This window comes from Pan paniscus, chromosome 11 (assembly GCF_029289425.2).
Source record: "Pan paniscus chromosome 11, NHGRI_mPanPan1-v2.0_pri, whole genome shotgun sequence".
NCBI classification, from domain to species: Eukaryota; Metazoa; Chordata; class Mammalia; order Primates; family Hominidae; genus Pan; species Pan paniscus.
The window spans coordinates 78,986,634-79,003,144 of NC_073260.2; the positions used below are offsets into that span (position 1 = coordinate 78,986,634).

At 42.6% G+C, this 16,511-nt stretch overlaps 1 pseudogene; it reads left to right on the plus strand.

The window, feature by feature from the left end:
- The window catches only part of LOC117981598 (ankyrin repeat domain-containing protein 36B-like), a 62,148-nt pseudogene that overhangs the window by 23,209 nt on the left and 22,428 nt on the right, over window positions 1–16,511 (plus strand).

Below are 16,511 nucleotides of genomic sequence, written 5' to 3' on the forward strand. Positions count from 1 at the left end.
AGGAATATCAAAATACATTTGCATATGGATGCAAGCTAGCTTCTTCTGCAGAAATGGAAGGAAGACAGCCTCTACTTGACAGAATTTATTTACTGCCTCTCGACAAGAATTACTTTGCATTGCTCTGCTGATTCACTAATGTTTAACACTTTGCCACATATCCTTTATCATTCCCTCTTTCTCTAATTAAATTTTTCTGAACCCTTTGAGAGTAATTTGTATGCATCATGCCTCATACTCTTTAGTACCTTTAATTCACTGTGAATTGTCTAAGAAAACACATTCTCTTACATAACCACAACAAATAATTAAATTCAGGAAACTTATCATTGATACAATACTTTAATCTACAGTTCATGTTTTGTCAGTTGTCCTAATAATGTCCTTGATAGCATTTTTTCCATTCTGTAGCACTGAATTCAGTCCAGGGTCCCACATTTCATCTAGTTATCTTTAGTCTCCTTTATATTTTTTAAAAATTTGAGGTTTGTCTACATTGGAAATTTAGAGTCAAAGATTGTGGCATTTCTATATTTGTGTGTGCATGTGTGTGTTGCTTCATTTATGATAATATCCTTAGCTATTATGTCAAAAGCTGACTTTTTTTAAGTGCATTTCAACTCCAAAGTAATACCGAGGGGAAAATAGCAAGCATAAATCAGAACATCAAAGTAAGTCCCATCATGCCTACAGTGTACAAATAGCTGTTGATGAGTTTGCCATGCTTACTGAACTGAATAAGTATAAAAGCTTTTCGTGTGCATTCCTGTTTTCAGGCCCAATACAGTACGTTAACCTCAGAATATCAAATTGAATCAGAGTTTCTGAGAAGAGCAGCCTGCAAAGCCGTTAGAATGACACTCTTCATTACACTATCTAGATTCAGGTTTCAGACAACCATAACCGGGGCTTTCCCAACCTCTCACCTAAAGTCAAATGTGCACAGCCACCCAAATCACTGCCTGCCTTCCTGCAAGGGCTCCCAGACCTCTTAAAGTGGGAAGTCCACCCAGTCCCGGAAAGCTGAGCCCGGAATTATAAAGAACCTTTTTGTGATGACATTCTTCCTGGCGAGTCTCAAATAAACAGCCCCTGCAAGGCAGCTTGCCACACAGTGTGTCAGCACATATTATGCAGTCTGGTGCTGAGTGGATGTGTCAGCTGCCCATTAGACCACACTAAAATAGTATTGCTGGGAACCTGAAGCATGAAGCATGATATTAGATAAAGTGATGAAATTTCACTCGATTAAAGAGCCGGGTCAAGGATAGTTACCTCAGGAAATTCCTTTTTTCCTTGAATATTCTCACAACTTTGATGAATTTATCATTTTCTTGCTTATTTTTCATTATTGTCTGGGGCTTTATGAACAATAAAATGTGCCCTCAGCAGGCACTGACATATTGGAGTGATCAGAATCATAGGTTATGTTGATTCAAAGAAGGAAAGGGAAAAAAAGACGAGATTGACATTGCTGCAGGTCAAAAGCCCTTGGAAATGTTGGATTGATTTGTTTAGACAGTTGTTTGATTTCTCTCTCTCTTTTTCTTTCTCTAGCTCTTTTTTCCCCCTCAAGTAGAGGGATAGGAAAAAGAACAGAGAAGGGTAATCTTTTTTATTTTAGGCCAGTTGAAGGAGAGAAACAGAAGCATATGGCTTGGCAGAAATTTTTATTTTTATTTATTTGATTTATAAGGACAGGCGAGAAATGCTTCTTGCAAAGGGCTTCTTTTATCAGAAGGACTTGCAGGCTGAAAGTAAATGACTACATACCTGCACTGCTTTTTAAACCAGGGTTAGCAAACCACATCTAGCTGGTGTAAAGCTGACTGGCTGCTCTCCATAGTAGGAAAAAACAAAACAAAACAAAAACAACCCACTTTGGTTTATTAGTGTTTTACTCTGACATAATTTCATTTACAACAACATTTGAGAGACAAAAGAAAGGAAATGTGAATATTCAGAGCAGTTTTTGTTCTATCCTTAGAGCTCAATTCTACAATCCTTCCATTCCCCATTTTGCCATTAAAGGTAGAGTTCTTGCCAGCCAGACATCCCAGGAAAACCAAGCAGCACCAAGCCCAGCTAACTGGACCATGTTGAATTCTAATGCAGTTGGTTCAGTTGGTCCTTCTTCAGGTCAGAAAATTGCTTTAGGCAAATGCGCTGGTCTGGCGGACTGGGAACACTTTGGAGGTTTAAGTTTTTAGCACCATGTGGGGGTGATTACAAACTCTGAACTCAATGAATGACTGAGTAGCCTTACTTCTGTGAATTTCCCATGTAATATTTTAATTCTGGTGCTCCAATTCCATTCTAGTACGTAACATCCTTGAGTTTTTAAGACTCCTCTTTCTTTTTTATAAGTATACCAGCATAGAATACCTCTTCTAACATACAAGACTGTAATGAATATGAAATAAGGTCATCTATTTCCAGATATGTTATTCCTAAGAGGAAAGGTGTTATCTAAATTCTAAATAGTGCCATGATTATATTTTTATAATAATAACCTTACATTTTAATATAATAATCTTACATTTTAATATTGAGGGACAAAAAATTTACATGACCCAGTGAGCTGTACTTACTTGGACTATGAACCAGAGATGCACTTAAAATTTATATCTTGGCCAGGCACGGTGGCTCACGCCTGCAATCCCAGCACTTTTTGAGGCCAAGGGGGGCAGATCACCTCAGGTCAGGAGTTCAAGACCATCCTGGCCAACATGGTGGAACCCCATCTCTACTGAAAACACAAAAATTAGCCTGACTTGGTGGCGGGCTTCTGTAGTCCCAGCTACTTGGGAGGCTGAGGCAGGAGAATTGCTCGACCCTGAGACGTGGAGGTTGAAATAAGCTGAGATTGCACCATTGCACTCCAGCCTGGGCAACACAGTGAGACTCCATCTCAAAAAAAAAATTATTTTTAGCAAGTTCCTTGGGTATTACATTAATGTTTATATAGATTAAATTTCTTTTTCATAACAGCACCCGTTCATTAGGTGAGAGTTGATGTCTAAGGAAGAAATAAATAACAGCCTGGTGGGACAGGCAGGAAATGCAGGACGAGGAGTGTAATGTTGGTACTTCAGTTTTCTCATAATTGATAGGACAAAAGTGAGACATCAAAAAATTTTTTCTTTTAATTACAGGAAAAAAAGCCTGCACAGAGACGTTAGACAACTGCTTTCAGATCTGATCAACTGTAATCTAATTTTTCTTTTCTTTCTTCCTCTTGAGCCAAGGGGGTTTTGTTTTTTGTTTTTAAAATATTGAAGTGGTTTGAAAGATGGGAAGGCAGTTGTGCTAAATTTTCTATTATTAGCATGGAAGTGATAACAGCTTTCTTACCCCTTGGGAGAAGAGGTGGCAGTTGGAAGCCGAGGAATGCTCAGTGCTGTGTCGGCACACTTTTCACCAAAACAAAAAACGGAGTAAGAATATCTGCCTGTAATAAAATAATGAGTCTGTTACTTTTTCTTAGTATGAAGTGAGCGTTAAATATACACATATTATTAGGCAAAAGAGAGCACCACGAAATCAGTGGAGTTTTAAACCCTCCCTCTCCTGTCTGGTGGACACCAGGACTGCTTGGCTGCAACCCTCTGTCTTCTCAAGGCTCTAAGGGCAAGCAGCACCATCTCCCCAGTGTGTTTTTCACTAGTTGCTTGCTTTGGGATCTTGATTTCTTTGCTAGAGTCTTTTTGGCCTGGCAAAATCCTTCACTAAGCTACAGAATGCAGAGAGTGCATACCAGGGGTGAGTTGCCAACATAAGGCTTAGTCAGTAAGGTGCAGGAGGAGGCATTTAATACACATTTCCCTCCTCTTCACCAAACACCTGGGCAGCACTCAGCAAGAATTGTATTCTATTTACGGTCATCTTGCTTATGATGAAAATTATATGTTTCATCCCAAGCAACAATAAAAAAAATTACTTTGAAACCTCTCACTGGCACTTCTAATGAACACAATAAATAGAAGAATATGCTCATCAAAAATTGTTCTCCTTTTCTCCATGATAAACCCAATAAATATTTCATTAGAAGAAAGGTTTAGCTTCTCATGTGAATTGTGAAATCTCTTGGGTTATATTAAGGCTGTAAATGTAGTTCAAAGCAGCTCAGAGTCTCGCTTTAGGGGATGGGTGCTTTTTATTTTTTATCCTTTCCCTAGAGGGTCTGATTAGCCCAGAGCTCATTTGGTGCAATAATGGAACAGGAAATTTTCTACAAGTGACTGCAACAGAGTTCCAGTTGAGAGTTTGCTACCTTGGGAGAATCAGGTCATTCTCGTATCTGCTGGGGAAACGCATGCTCCCCAAGAGAAAGGAATTGGAAAAATAAATTCTTCTGACAAGTGGAGAACTTCTGCTGCAGAATGTTTCTGAACCTTGCCAGAGGGGGAGAGTTTGTCTTCCTGATCTGATTGCCCTAGCATTTTCCCCTCTTCCTTTAAAATTTTGTGTTTTTATTTTATTTATTTTGTTTTAACATAAGAGAACTGAAAGGTCTAAATGCTCTAATGTGCATTCTTCTAATCTGAAGCGCTCATCATTTCAGTTCTGAACACCGATTTCTGTCACTTTGGCACCTCTGATGACATGATACACAAATGATGGACTATGTAATAATTTAACCAAGCCTGATCTTTCTGCCTGGGGCACTTGCAGTACTTAAAGCCTCAGTGGGTCTTTATTTTTTAGATCACTCAAATAGAGAAACCATGGTATGTAAAATTCACCTATTTTTAAATCTTTAACATGGAGATTTCATTTTTTTTCTTATTGCTGACCAACTATCCCCATAAGCGAAAGTGGTAGAGTTCTAGTTAGAAGGAGATTCCACAAATATTTTAATTATCATTTTTTCCTTCGTTAATGTCTGGGGTTTTCGTATGAGCTCTCTCCTTTATCTGGGCACTGTGCAGAGGAGAAATTGCGTGTCCTTCAATCTTCAGGGTGATCTGTTGGTTTTGTCACTCTGATTATTTTCTTTCCCAAGTACTACACAGCATATGTTTTCTGCTGGATTCAGCTAAATTCATTCCCCTCTGGTTCACTGTGTTGCAGATGATGTGATGTACCAGGGATCTTGCTTGAAGCCAGTGCTAGATTTCTTAAGAGCACTTGAGCACCTCTTGAATGACATAGGAATTCCTCTGACACAACTGACATGGTGATTCTTTTAGGACAAGGACATGCCATTTTTTTCTTCTTCTTCTTTCCTGGTGTATCCAGGCAGGATTTAATATAGAGATGGATGAGTAGACAGAAAGGAAGGTGAGGTAGGTCTTACAGATCTGTCTTTTAAATTAACAAAAGCCACAAAAATATTAAGAATTAAGCTACATTTGAAGAGGCCTCAGGAGAAATCTGTTAGTCTCCAAGACCCAATGACATTTAAATACACTCAAGACAAAGCCATGAAGTGTCAAATTGGTCATGAACTTCATCACAAAGTGTGGAAACAAAGAGGATGAAAAAACAGGAAGGCCTTAACCAATTTAGATGTTGTCAAAGAGCATTCTTAGAAGCCCTGTCTGAAAGATGTTAGTTTTGCCTAATGCCAATTATCACCTAATTCCAACTGAGATTGAATTTCAGACTGTGAGTAGTAAAGGTGAGAGGAGGAGTGGAGACTGGTGGTCAGCGGAGTTGAGAGGTGGGAGCTCTGGCCACTGGGAATCAGATGTTGCAATTTTTAATGAGTTGGTCAATGTCATTGACAAGATGGCATTTGATTAAGGCCTTGAAGGAGAGGATCAAGTCAGCCTTATAGAAACTTCAGAATGGAGACAAATCAAGTCAAAAGCCATGAGGTAAGGGTGTACCTGGTTGAGTTTGAAGAAAACTGAGGAGGTCAAATTTCATGGAATGTTGCTGTAAAGGGGAAATAGAGGATAATATGGGGGTAAGGAGGGGTTCTTTTTAAGACACTTGACACTGATGGGCATGACCCAATACAGAGGAAGAAATTCTTGATGTAGGGAGAGCAATAGGAGAGGAGAAGTTTCAGGAGTTGGGTTTACGTAAGAGAGAGGAGATGGAATCTAGGATGCATGTGAAGTGTTGGCTTTAGGGAGAAGCTTAGACAGTTCGGCTATAGCAGCAGGAGGGAAGGACAAACATATGGACACTGTTTCCAGTAAGGAAGGAGATTTGGGGTCAGGAGCTTGGGAAGCTCTTTTCTGATGTGTGTGTGTGTGTGTGCGTGAGTGCAAGTTAAGTCATCAATGGAGAGTAAGGATGGAAAATATGTGTTGGAGGTTTGAGAAGAAAGAAAAAGTCATGAAATAATCATCTAGGGCAGTGGTTATCAATGTGTGGTCCAGATTAGCAGGGCCAGCATCATCTGGGAACTTGTTTGAAATGCAGTTTCTTTTTTTTTTTTTTTTTTTTTTTTTGAGATGGAGTCTCGCTCTGTCACCCAGGCTGGAGTGCAGTGGCGCGATCTTGGCTCACTGCAAACTCCGCCTCCTGGGTTCACGCCGTTCTCCTACCTCAGCCTCCCGAGTAGCTGGGACTACAGATGCCCACCACCACGCTCGGCTAATTTTTTTGTATTTTTAGTAGAGACAGGGTTTCACCATGTTAGCCAGGATGGTCTTGATCTCCTGACCTCGTGATCCACCTGCCTCGACCTCACAAAGTGCTGGGATTACAGGCATGAGCCACCGCTCCTGGCTTCGAAATGCAGTTTCTTAAGCCCACCTTAGATTGCCTGATTCAGAAACTTTAGGGGTCAGGACCCAGCAATCTGAGTTTCCACACATCCTCCAGGTGATTCTGTGGCAGTCTCAAGTTTGAAAATCACCAGTTTAGGGTAACAGGGGAGTGAATGGATTATGGAAATATTGAATGATTGATGGGCAGAGCTCGAGACCTTTTTGAAGGTAGGGGTCATCAACTTAAAATGAGATCAGTCAGCAAGCTGTGTGGCTTTCTCCAGCCATGGCCATCTGTGTTGGTGTGCAGAGTAAACTGAGTTGATTTAACCTGGCCTTGGGCCTTGTTAATCTTCTTAACAAGATTGTTAAGAATGTATGCAAGAGTGTGAGATGATGGACCATCAGATCTAATCTAGGTGGGGGAGGAAATTGAGGGACCAAGAAAAGCTTAAGCAGTCAATGGCTAATAGCTCCTAGTGGGGTCAAGGTTTCTTGGAGTTGGGGCATTGGTGAGAGTGAGCTGGAAAGACAGAATGGTTGAAATTGTAATTATGGATTGCTTTACTAGTAATGATAAGGATAGAGTATGGCATTTGGAGGGAGTGGTTGAGGCAGGGTGGAAAATGTGAGAGTTGGAAAAGAGGGCCTCGAAAAACCGAGTCTAGGACATTGAAAAGATCATATATATATATGGATATTGAAATTACCAAATATGTTGGAGAAGTGGTGGTGAGTTAGGTGCTAAAATCTTCAAGGAATTACGGGAGTGACCTGTGGATCTGTAGGTAACAGGAATAAGCTAAAATGGTGCTTGATAAGGACTAATCACATGGTAGTAAAAGATCAGAACTTTGTGTTGTTGTTTGTTCTTGTGGCGGGAAAAAGGATGTTCCAGTGGCAGTATGAAAGCAGAACACCTGCCCCTACCTCCAGATCTGGCATTACGAGAACCTTGCAAGATACCACAGCTACCACTTTCAGACTGTTGGGTAAAAGCAAGTGGTTTCCTGAGAGTCTGTCCATTTACAGCGAGAAGTGAAAAAAAGTTCTGAGAAGAAGTAAGGAGGAGCTAACAATTGAGCATGACTTCCAGAAGACAGTGTGGACTGGTTTCAGGTATTTGGGATGAGTGGCAGAGTGGATGAGAAAAGGGAGACTATAGAGATAATTGAGAATAAGGGTCCAGGAAGATCAGAGTTGATTGGGAGCTGCAGGCTCCTTGTGAAGTTTGATGTACATGAGAGAATGGCAAAACAAGATTTGCCTTGATGTTCTCAATGTAAGCACTGAGGAGAAGGCTTGGAGTGTTCCAGGACAGTGAGTGGTGGAGTCTTGCTGGGAGTGTTCTGAGCCTTTCTCTTTATTCCTGACAGTGGTGATGTGGGGCCCAGGATGGCAGTCTTATCCTGAATGCTTGGAAATCAGGGAGAGGTGTGGAGACCAGGGGAGTTTAATCTTTTTCAGTTGAATGTGTGGATGGCTCTTCAATCGAGTAGATTTGAAAGTGTGTAATGGAAAACGGTGTTGGAAATGAGTTGAGGAGTAGATGAGTCAAGGCTACTCTAATTTCAATGCCCCAAACCATGCCCAGCTCAAAAGTCACAGGGTGGTAATAACAGTTCCACTTTTCTATTCTTGTTAACATTAAGCCTCAGAAATAAATAAAAATGGGGGCCTGTCTTCAGCATATCAAAAGCAGCTAAATTTGTGTCCATTTATCCTTTCATTGTTGTGAGATCAAGCAGTTGCACTTCAAGTGCATTCACTGATATAATTTCTAGCAGGAGAGACCACTTCATTCCACATTGGTGCCCCACTCATCCTCCCAGCATGTACCATACAAAGAGACATCTGGTTTGCAGAGATGCTCTTAGGAACCAGCATGGTTTGGTGGCTTGAGCACAGGTCCTGGGTGTGAGGAGTGTGCCGAAGATGCAATAAGGCATACTTTTCTGGGGATGCACACCTGGACTGCAGAGAGGGGGCTACCAAAAAGCAGTTGGCTTGGATGCAAAATACTTTCAGAACAGGTAGCTCCAGTGGAAGCCTCTTCAACCCTGGCAAGAATTCCAAGTTTTGAGAGTGGTGCACACTCAATTTTCACACTGTATGTGAGCCATTGCTTTGTGTGGAAATGCTTGAATGCAAATAGAATTCTTGTAATGTGCCTTTAGTGGCGTAATATTGCATGCAGAGCAACAAGCCTTAATGCACTGCCTCCCTCACAGCTAGGCTTAATAAGTGGCAAGAGAATGGCCTGATGCAAAAATTAATACCTTTTAATGAGTCAAGATTGATTCTAGAATTTAAAGAAGTATTCTATGTTTTCAAATAAATAGGTAATAGAGAAAACTCTGGACAGCTATTGGCAATTTTGAATATCTGCAGAGAGCTAGAGGGATGACAAAAAGAGATTTGCTTCTTTAAGGCCTGTTTTAAAAATGAAACAATACCTTATAGTTTCAATTATATGACTTTCTGGGAAAGATGAAACTACGAAGACAGTAGAAGGATCCGTGGTTGCCAGAGGGTTTGGGGTTGGGGGTTAGGGTTGCATAGGTGATGCACAGAGAACTTTAAAGTAGTGAAAATACTCTGCAGGATACTGTAATTACACAAATGTATAATGAATATGTGTCATTATACATTTGCTCAAGCCCATGAAATGTACAAAAGCAAGAGCGAACCCTGTTGTATACTATGAACTTTGGGTGATGTGATGTGTCACTGTAGATTCATCAGTTACAACACATGTACTACTCTGGTGGAGGATGCTCATAATGGGGGAGGTTGTATTCACGTTATGGGGGCAAGGGATATATTGGATATCTCTGTAACTTCCTCTCAATTTTGCTGCGAACCTAGAATTGCTCTAAAAAAGTCATAAAAAAACATAAAACCCTTTGAATCCTTAAGATCTCTTTCTCACTTGCTTCCTCTTCTCTTACTGTAACTATTAACCACTGTGAACAGTTTCATTAACAGGAACACCTTTGGCAACCAGTCCCTGGTGATGAACATTTAGGCAGATTTTATTTTGCAGCTACTACAGCAAAACTGCGGTGGACTTCCTTGTGCAGATGTATTTTTGTGCACTAAGGCAAATCTATCTTGCCTTATGAGTGGGGCACCAATGTGGAATGAAGTGGTCTGTCCTGCTAGAAATTATACCAGTGAATGCACTTGAGGTGCAACTGCTTGATCTCACAACAATGAAAGGATAACCGCCTAAAAGTATAATTTCTGGTTTAAAGAATGTACGCATATATTTTTAGTTTGATAAATAAGGCATTTTATTTTAGGTTCACAGTGTTCCAGCAAACCAATAAGTAAACGATGAATTAAAAAATGTAAAACTAGGTAAAGGAAAAGATAAGTGGCAGGGAAAAAATACAATGGGTTAATGAGCAAATGAAAAGATACACAATCTTACTCATCACTAAAGAAATGAAAATTAAAACAAGATATCATTTTACTCATAAAATTGATAAATATTTATGAGTTTGATCCCACATGGCATTGGTGAGAGGGTGGGAACCCAGCATACGCGTGCCTTCCTGATGGTGGTGTGAACCATCTCACTTGTTTTGGAAGGCACTTCAGCAAGAATTTTGCCAGTGTTTTAACTTTCTAATGCCCTGCAACTTGGCCTCGAGCTACACTCTGCTAACTTGATCAGAGGAAGATCTTCTTTGGGCACCAATGATAGTTTATTTTTCAGTTTGGAAAGCTGTCTGACTTACCTCATTATGAATCAATGTATCAGTTTAACTCTGAAGGCAAAGGCAATTTTATTTCATTCATTTAATGGATGTTTGTTAGGCAGCTGCTGTGTGCCTCTGGGAACACAGTAGCAATCAGTGGGCATGGCAGGCAAGGCCTTTGCTCTCAAAGAATTTTTATTTTGATGGAGGAAGGCAGGCAACAAGCAAACACACAGATATATGATCAATAGCAGGAGAGAGCAAGTACTGTGGTGGAATCAAAACGGGCGAAGTGATGGCAAGTGGCTGGGGGATATTGAGATCAGTGGCCAGAGGGTCACTCCAGAGATATGACATTCAAGCTAAATGCTAAATGACAAGAGAGAGCTGGCCATGCCAAGACCTGGAGAGGTCTTGCAAGCAGAGGGCACAGCATGGCCGAAGGTCCTGGGGGCAGGAAGCCAGCGTTAGGGATTGAATAGTGTTCTCCCAAAATTCATCTGTTCAAGCCCTGATCTTCAATGTGACTGTATTTGGAGACAGGGCCTTTAAAGTGGTAATTAAAGCTTTCTGAGGTCATAAAGGTGGGGCCCTAATCCAATAGAATTGGTGTTCCTATAGGAAGAGACCCAGGGATGTGTGTGCACAGAGGAAAGACACTGTGAGGAGACAGTGAGGAGATTATGTGAGGAGACTAAACTTGCAGCCACCTTGACTTGGACGTCCAGGCTCCAGAACTGTGAGAAAATAAGTGCATATTGTTTGAACCACACAGTCTGTGGTATTTTGTTAATCAGCCTGAACTGATTAAGTCAACCAGTATGGCTAAAGCCTTGTGACCACTTGGTAACAGAGGACTAGAATGAGCAGGGCTTTGAGGACTGGCATAAAGATGCTGGATGTGGTTTTCAGTGTGATGGGACACTACGGGGGGCAGGGGTTAAGTTTAGAATTCTCACTCTACTTGCCGTGAGGAGAATGGAATGAAATGGGCAAATAGGAAGCAGGAAGGACAATGAGGAGGACTTATCTTATAGAAGTCCAAAAGAGGTTGGGCGTGGTGGCTCATGCCTGTAATCCCAGCACTTTGGGAGGCCGAGGCGGATGGATCATCTGAGGTCAGGAGTTTGAGACGAGCCTCGGCAACATGGTGAAATCCCTTCTCTACTAAAAATACAAAAAAATTACCCAGGCCTGGTGGTGCATGCCTGTGATCCCAGCTACTCGAGAGGCTGAGGTAGGAGAATTGCTTGAACCCAGGAGGCAGAGGTTGCAGTGAGCCAAGAAGGCGCCATTGCACTCCAGACTGGGAGACAGAGTGAGACTCCATCTCAAAAAAAAAAAAAAAGTCCAAAAGAGAAGACAGACGATGGTGGTAGCTAGGGTGGCAAGAAAGAGATAGAGAGGGCTGGGTGAATCTGGAATATAATGTAGTATATGAGAGGGAAGCCTTGGGGACCTCTACCCAGTGGTGCACCCAGGAAGGGCAGTGGGTGTGGTCTGTCCTGGTGCCTGCAATAGGGGGTGCATTGTCTGGAGAGAATTTAAAGACAGTGGTAGTAATGACAGTCCTCTGCTTCATATTATCATCATGCTCTGACACTTCTAGACAATGTTTGGGATAGAACATTCCTCAACATGAACATGGACATCTCCTGTCATCTCCCAGTACCCACCATCTCACTCCCTTGGCCCAGACCCTGGGGCGGGAGCGTGAGCCCAGTAACTGCACCACTAGTGCTGTGAGGCAAACTGAGGGCCTCAAATTCTCACCTATTAGGCTAGCGACTTCCTCTCCATCCCTGAAGGGTGAGTGGATAAAGATGTGAGTGGAGAAAAACCAGAATCTCTCCTGCCAACACATCCCTGCACAGTGAGACAGCATGAGCATAGACAGGTCGAGAGGTGGCCAGGTGTTCCCAAATTCTCCTCAGCTTTCTGTTCTCTCTCAAACTTTTGGACTGATGGTCAAGCATATGATCAGCCAAGGACACATAGCTGTCCCCAGAGAGAAGGGGTCAGCAGCACCAGGGCCACTCTGCTCCTTCTCCTGGGCCACTGCCCAATACCCGACAAGACTCTGAGGATCGTGTCCTGGCCCTAGAGAGCCATGCAGTTCAGTTTTTACTCCAGTAGAATAGAGAAGGGTTACAAAAAGATGTTAACTTATTTCAAAGGCCAAGCTGAATTTTAGGCTGAGTTCATGCCTCGGCCAATACCCAGGCACACTAACCAAAATAGCTTATCCAAGATTAGGGACTGGATCAAAATAATGCACTATTGGTTCCCCAATATCAAGACTAGATAACTTGTCTCTTTACTAAAGTCCTAGAAGAAATTAGAGCTCAAAAGTGAAATAAAAATGGAACTCCCCTTTCCCTTGTCAACCAAAGAAGCATAATTCTAAAATACCTTCCTCCTCCATCTCCCATTCTGCTCAGAGTCAGTCTTGCCTGGCTGTTGCAGGCTGCTCTGATTTCTAGGGAAGTGCTGCAGCTGCTATATCCTCCTAAGAGTAGATTCAGCCAACCCCAGAGCTCTAATGTGTCCCAGGTTCCCAAAGGGTCAAAAAGTCACCCTGACTCATGAGATGATTGATCAGAGCATCAGACCCATACAAACACCATTTATACATAATCTCCACAGCAAAAGCATTTCACAAATAGAAGCGATGTTCCCCTCTTACTTTAGCCAGCAATGGATCAAAGCAGAGAGTTGGTGTTGTTATGTGGAGGAAGTAGCACAGAGGAAAAAAAAAAGTACGAAGGGAAAAATCATCTTGTCTTTGGATTTGCCTGTGTGCCAGTTACTCTATGCCAGCTGTCTGGAGTATACAACATGTTCACTTAAACTCAATTGGAAAAATTTTCCATCATGAGGTTCAACATACTGCCATATGCTCCTACCCGAGCCTTACATAAGGCCAAAGCTTCCTTCGCCTGCGCCGCTGCTGAGAACTTTCTCTTTCCGAATCCTGAGAAGTGAAGACCTCTGCCTGCCATGTGCTTCTTTTCTCAAACTTGCAGTAACTGTGGATTTCTTTAGCTCATTCTGGCTGACATAACCCCCAAAACATGTGATTCAGTGGTCCCTGAGAAATAAGAACCCCAAAAGCTTTTCCTTTTTCCAATTTTTTTCTTAATTCCCCCAGGCTTTGAATAAATTTAGCTGCCCAAGTGGCAGCACAAAATCCCTTTAACCACTCATGTCCTGATACATTAAATCCATAGCAATGGACTAAGGGGAAAAACTAAGCAAGTAACCTTGCCTCTCACATGCTCAACTCTCCAAACATCTCATCCATTTGAATTCTCCAACATTTGAATGTTTCTAGGCCCTTGAGATGAGTCTTCTTTAACTCTATTAAAGGCCTTTTTCTTTCTCCTTCCTTCCTTCCTTCCTTCCTTCCTTCCTTCCTTCCTTCCTTCCTTCCTTCCTTTTCTTCAGAGTTTCATTCTTGTTCCCCAGGCTGGAGTGCAATGGCGCGATCTCAGCTCACCGCAACCTCCTCCTCCCGGGTTAAAATGATTCTCCTGCCTCAGCCTCCCGAGTAGCTGGGATTACAGGCATGCACCACCACACCCAGCTAATTTTGTATTTTTTTAATATAGATGGGGTTTCTCCATGTTGGTCAGGCTAATCTTGAACTCCTGACCTCAGGTGATCCACCTGCCTCAGCCTCCCAAAGTGCTGGGATTACACGCATTAGCCACTGCGCCTGGCCTAAGGCCTTATTCTTTCTAGGGCTGTAGTCTGTGAAAGGCTCTGTGAGATCCTGAATTCCTGGAGAAATTAGATGGTCCAAGAAAACTTAACTGATGCCAGATGAGAAGTCTTTATCACTGCTCCAGACCAGATCCCTGCTTATTCATTTTGAGATTCCAAATAAACAGTGAGTTCCTTTTAGTTATAATTCCACCTGTGGCCAACTGCATTAGGATCCCTGGCACAGGTGCAGATGATTCTCAATTGCTGGGGCCTATGATTGCTAGGTCCAGATTCCTTGGCCTTGCCATTCTAGAGCTGCCATAATGATCTATACTGTAAGCAGCAGAAGAATTGGAACAGAGAGAGGAGTGTGGCCTGCATCTCACTCACCATAACCAATGGAACTAGAAAAAAGCTCATGCTTCTCTTGAGCATGTGGGAGTGAAAAAGGAAGCTGATCATTTAGTTTATGCTTTGGAGGCATGGAGATCCTGCCTTCTACTAAAAGTGGTCAAATGAATGTCTTGTCCTTTGTCCCAAATAGCTCCATAAACAAGGACTAAAAGCTTGCCTGTAAAAGACAGTTTGTGGGTCCCATGCAGATATGTAGATATGTGTCAGTATTAGCCTGTTTGTATTGCTATAAAGGAATACCTGAGGCTGAATAATTTATAAAGAAAAGAGGTTGATTTGGCTCTTTGTTCTGCAGATTGCACAGAAAGCATGGGACCAACATCTGTCCCTGGTGAGGGCTTCAGGAAGCTTTTACTCATGGTGGAAGGCAAAGGGGAGCTGGTGTGTGCAGAGATTATATGGCAAGAGAGGAAACAAGAGAGGGGAGAGAGGTGCCAGGCTCTTTCTAACAACCAGCTCTCACAAGTACTAATAGAGCAACCACTCACTCATTACCTGAGAACTGCACCAAGCCATTCATGAGGGATCTGCACCCACAAACCAAACACCTCCTATCAGGCCCCACCTCCAATATTGGAGATCAAATTTCAACATGAGACTTGGTGGGGCCAAACAAATCATACCCAAACCACAGGATTTTGCCCCTGGTCTTCCAAATCTCATGTTTTTCTCACATGCAAAATACAATCATCCATTCTAATAGTCCTTAAAAGTCTTAACTTGTTCTATCATCAACTCAAAAGTCCAAAGTGTAAAGTTTTATCTGAAACTCAAGGCAAGTCTCTTAAGCTGTGAGCCTGTAAAATAAAAAACAAGTAATTTACTTCCAAGATATAATGGTGATACAGACATTGGGTAAACATTTCCATTTCAAGAAGGAGAAATCAGCCAAAAGAAAAGGGCAATAGGCCCTACACAAGTCTGAAACTCAGCAGGGCAGACATTAAATCTTTTTTTTGTTTGTTTTTTCTTTTGTTCTGAGGCAGGGTCTTACTCTGTGACCAAGGCTAGAGTGCAGTGGTATGATCACGGCTCACTGCAGTCTCAACCTCCAAGCTCGAGCAACCCTCCCACCTCACCCTCCTATCTGGGACCACAGGCATGCATCACCACACCTGGCAAATTAAACAACAACAAGAACAACAACAAAAAGCCATTTGTACAAATGGGGTCTCACTATGTTGCCCAGGCTGGTTTTGAACTCCTGGTCTCAAGCAGTTATCTGATCACAGTTTCCCAAAGTGTTGGGATTACAGGCATGAGCCATTGTGCCCAGCCAAGAAATTAATTCTTGAAGCTCCAAAATAATCTCTTTTGACTCCATGTCCCACATCCTGGGCACACTGGTGTGAGCGGTGGGCTCCCAAGGTGTTGGGCATCCACACCCCCATGGCTTTGCTGGGTGCAGCCCATGTGGCTGCTCTCATGGGTTGCAGTCTGGTGCCTGCAGCTTCTAGGTTGAGGGTGCATGCTGCTAGTGGTTCTATCATTCTGGGGTCTGGAGCATGGCAGCCCTCTCCACAGCTCCACTAGGCAGGGCTCTGGAGGGCATTCTCTGTGGGAGCTCCAACTCTATATTTCTCCTTGGCATTGCCTTAGTAGAGGTTCTCTGCATGGGCTCCTGCATCAGGCTTCTACCTGGGCACCCAGAGTTTTCTATATATCCTCTGAAATCTAGGTAGAAGCTGCCAAGCCTCCATCACTCTTGAATTCTGGGAGCCTGCAGATTTAACACCATATGGAAGCTTCCAAGGCTTATGGCTTATGCCTTCTGGAGCAGCAGCCTGTACAGTACCTGGGGTCCTTTTGAGCTGTGGCTGGAGCTGGAGTGGCAGGGAGATAGGGAGCAGCATCCTGAAGTGGCACAGGGCAGTGACACCCTGGACCGGTTCCCCAAAACTGTTCTGCCCTCCTAGACCTCTGGGATTATAATGGAAAGGGTAGCCTCAAAGATTTCTGAAGTGCCTTCAGAGCCTTGTCCTTATTGTCTTGACTGTTAGCACCCGGCTCCCCC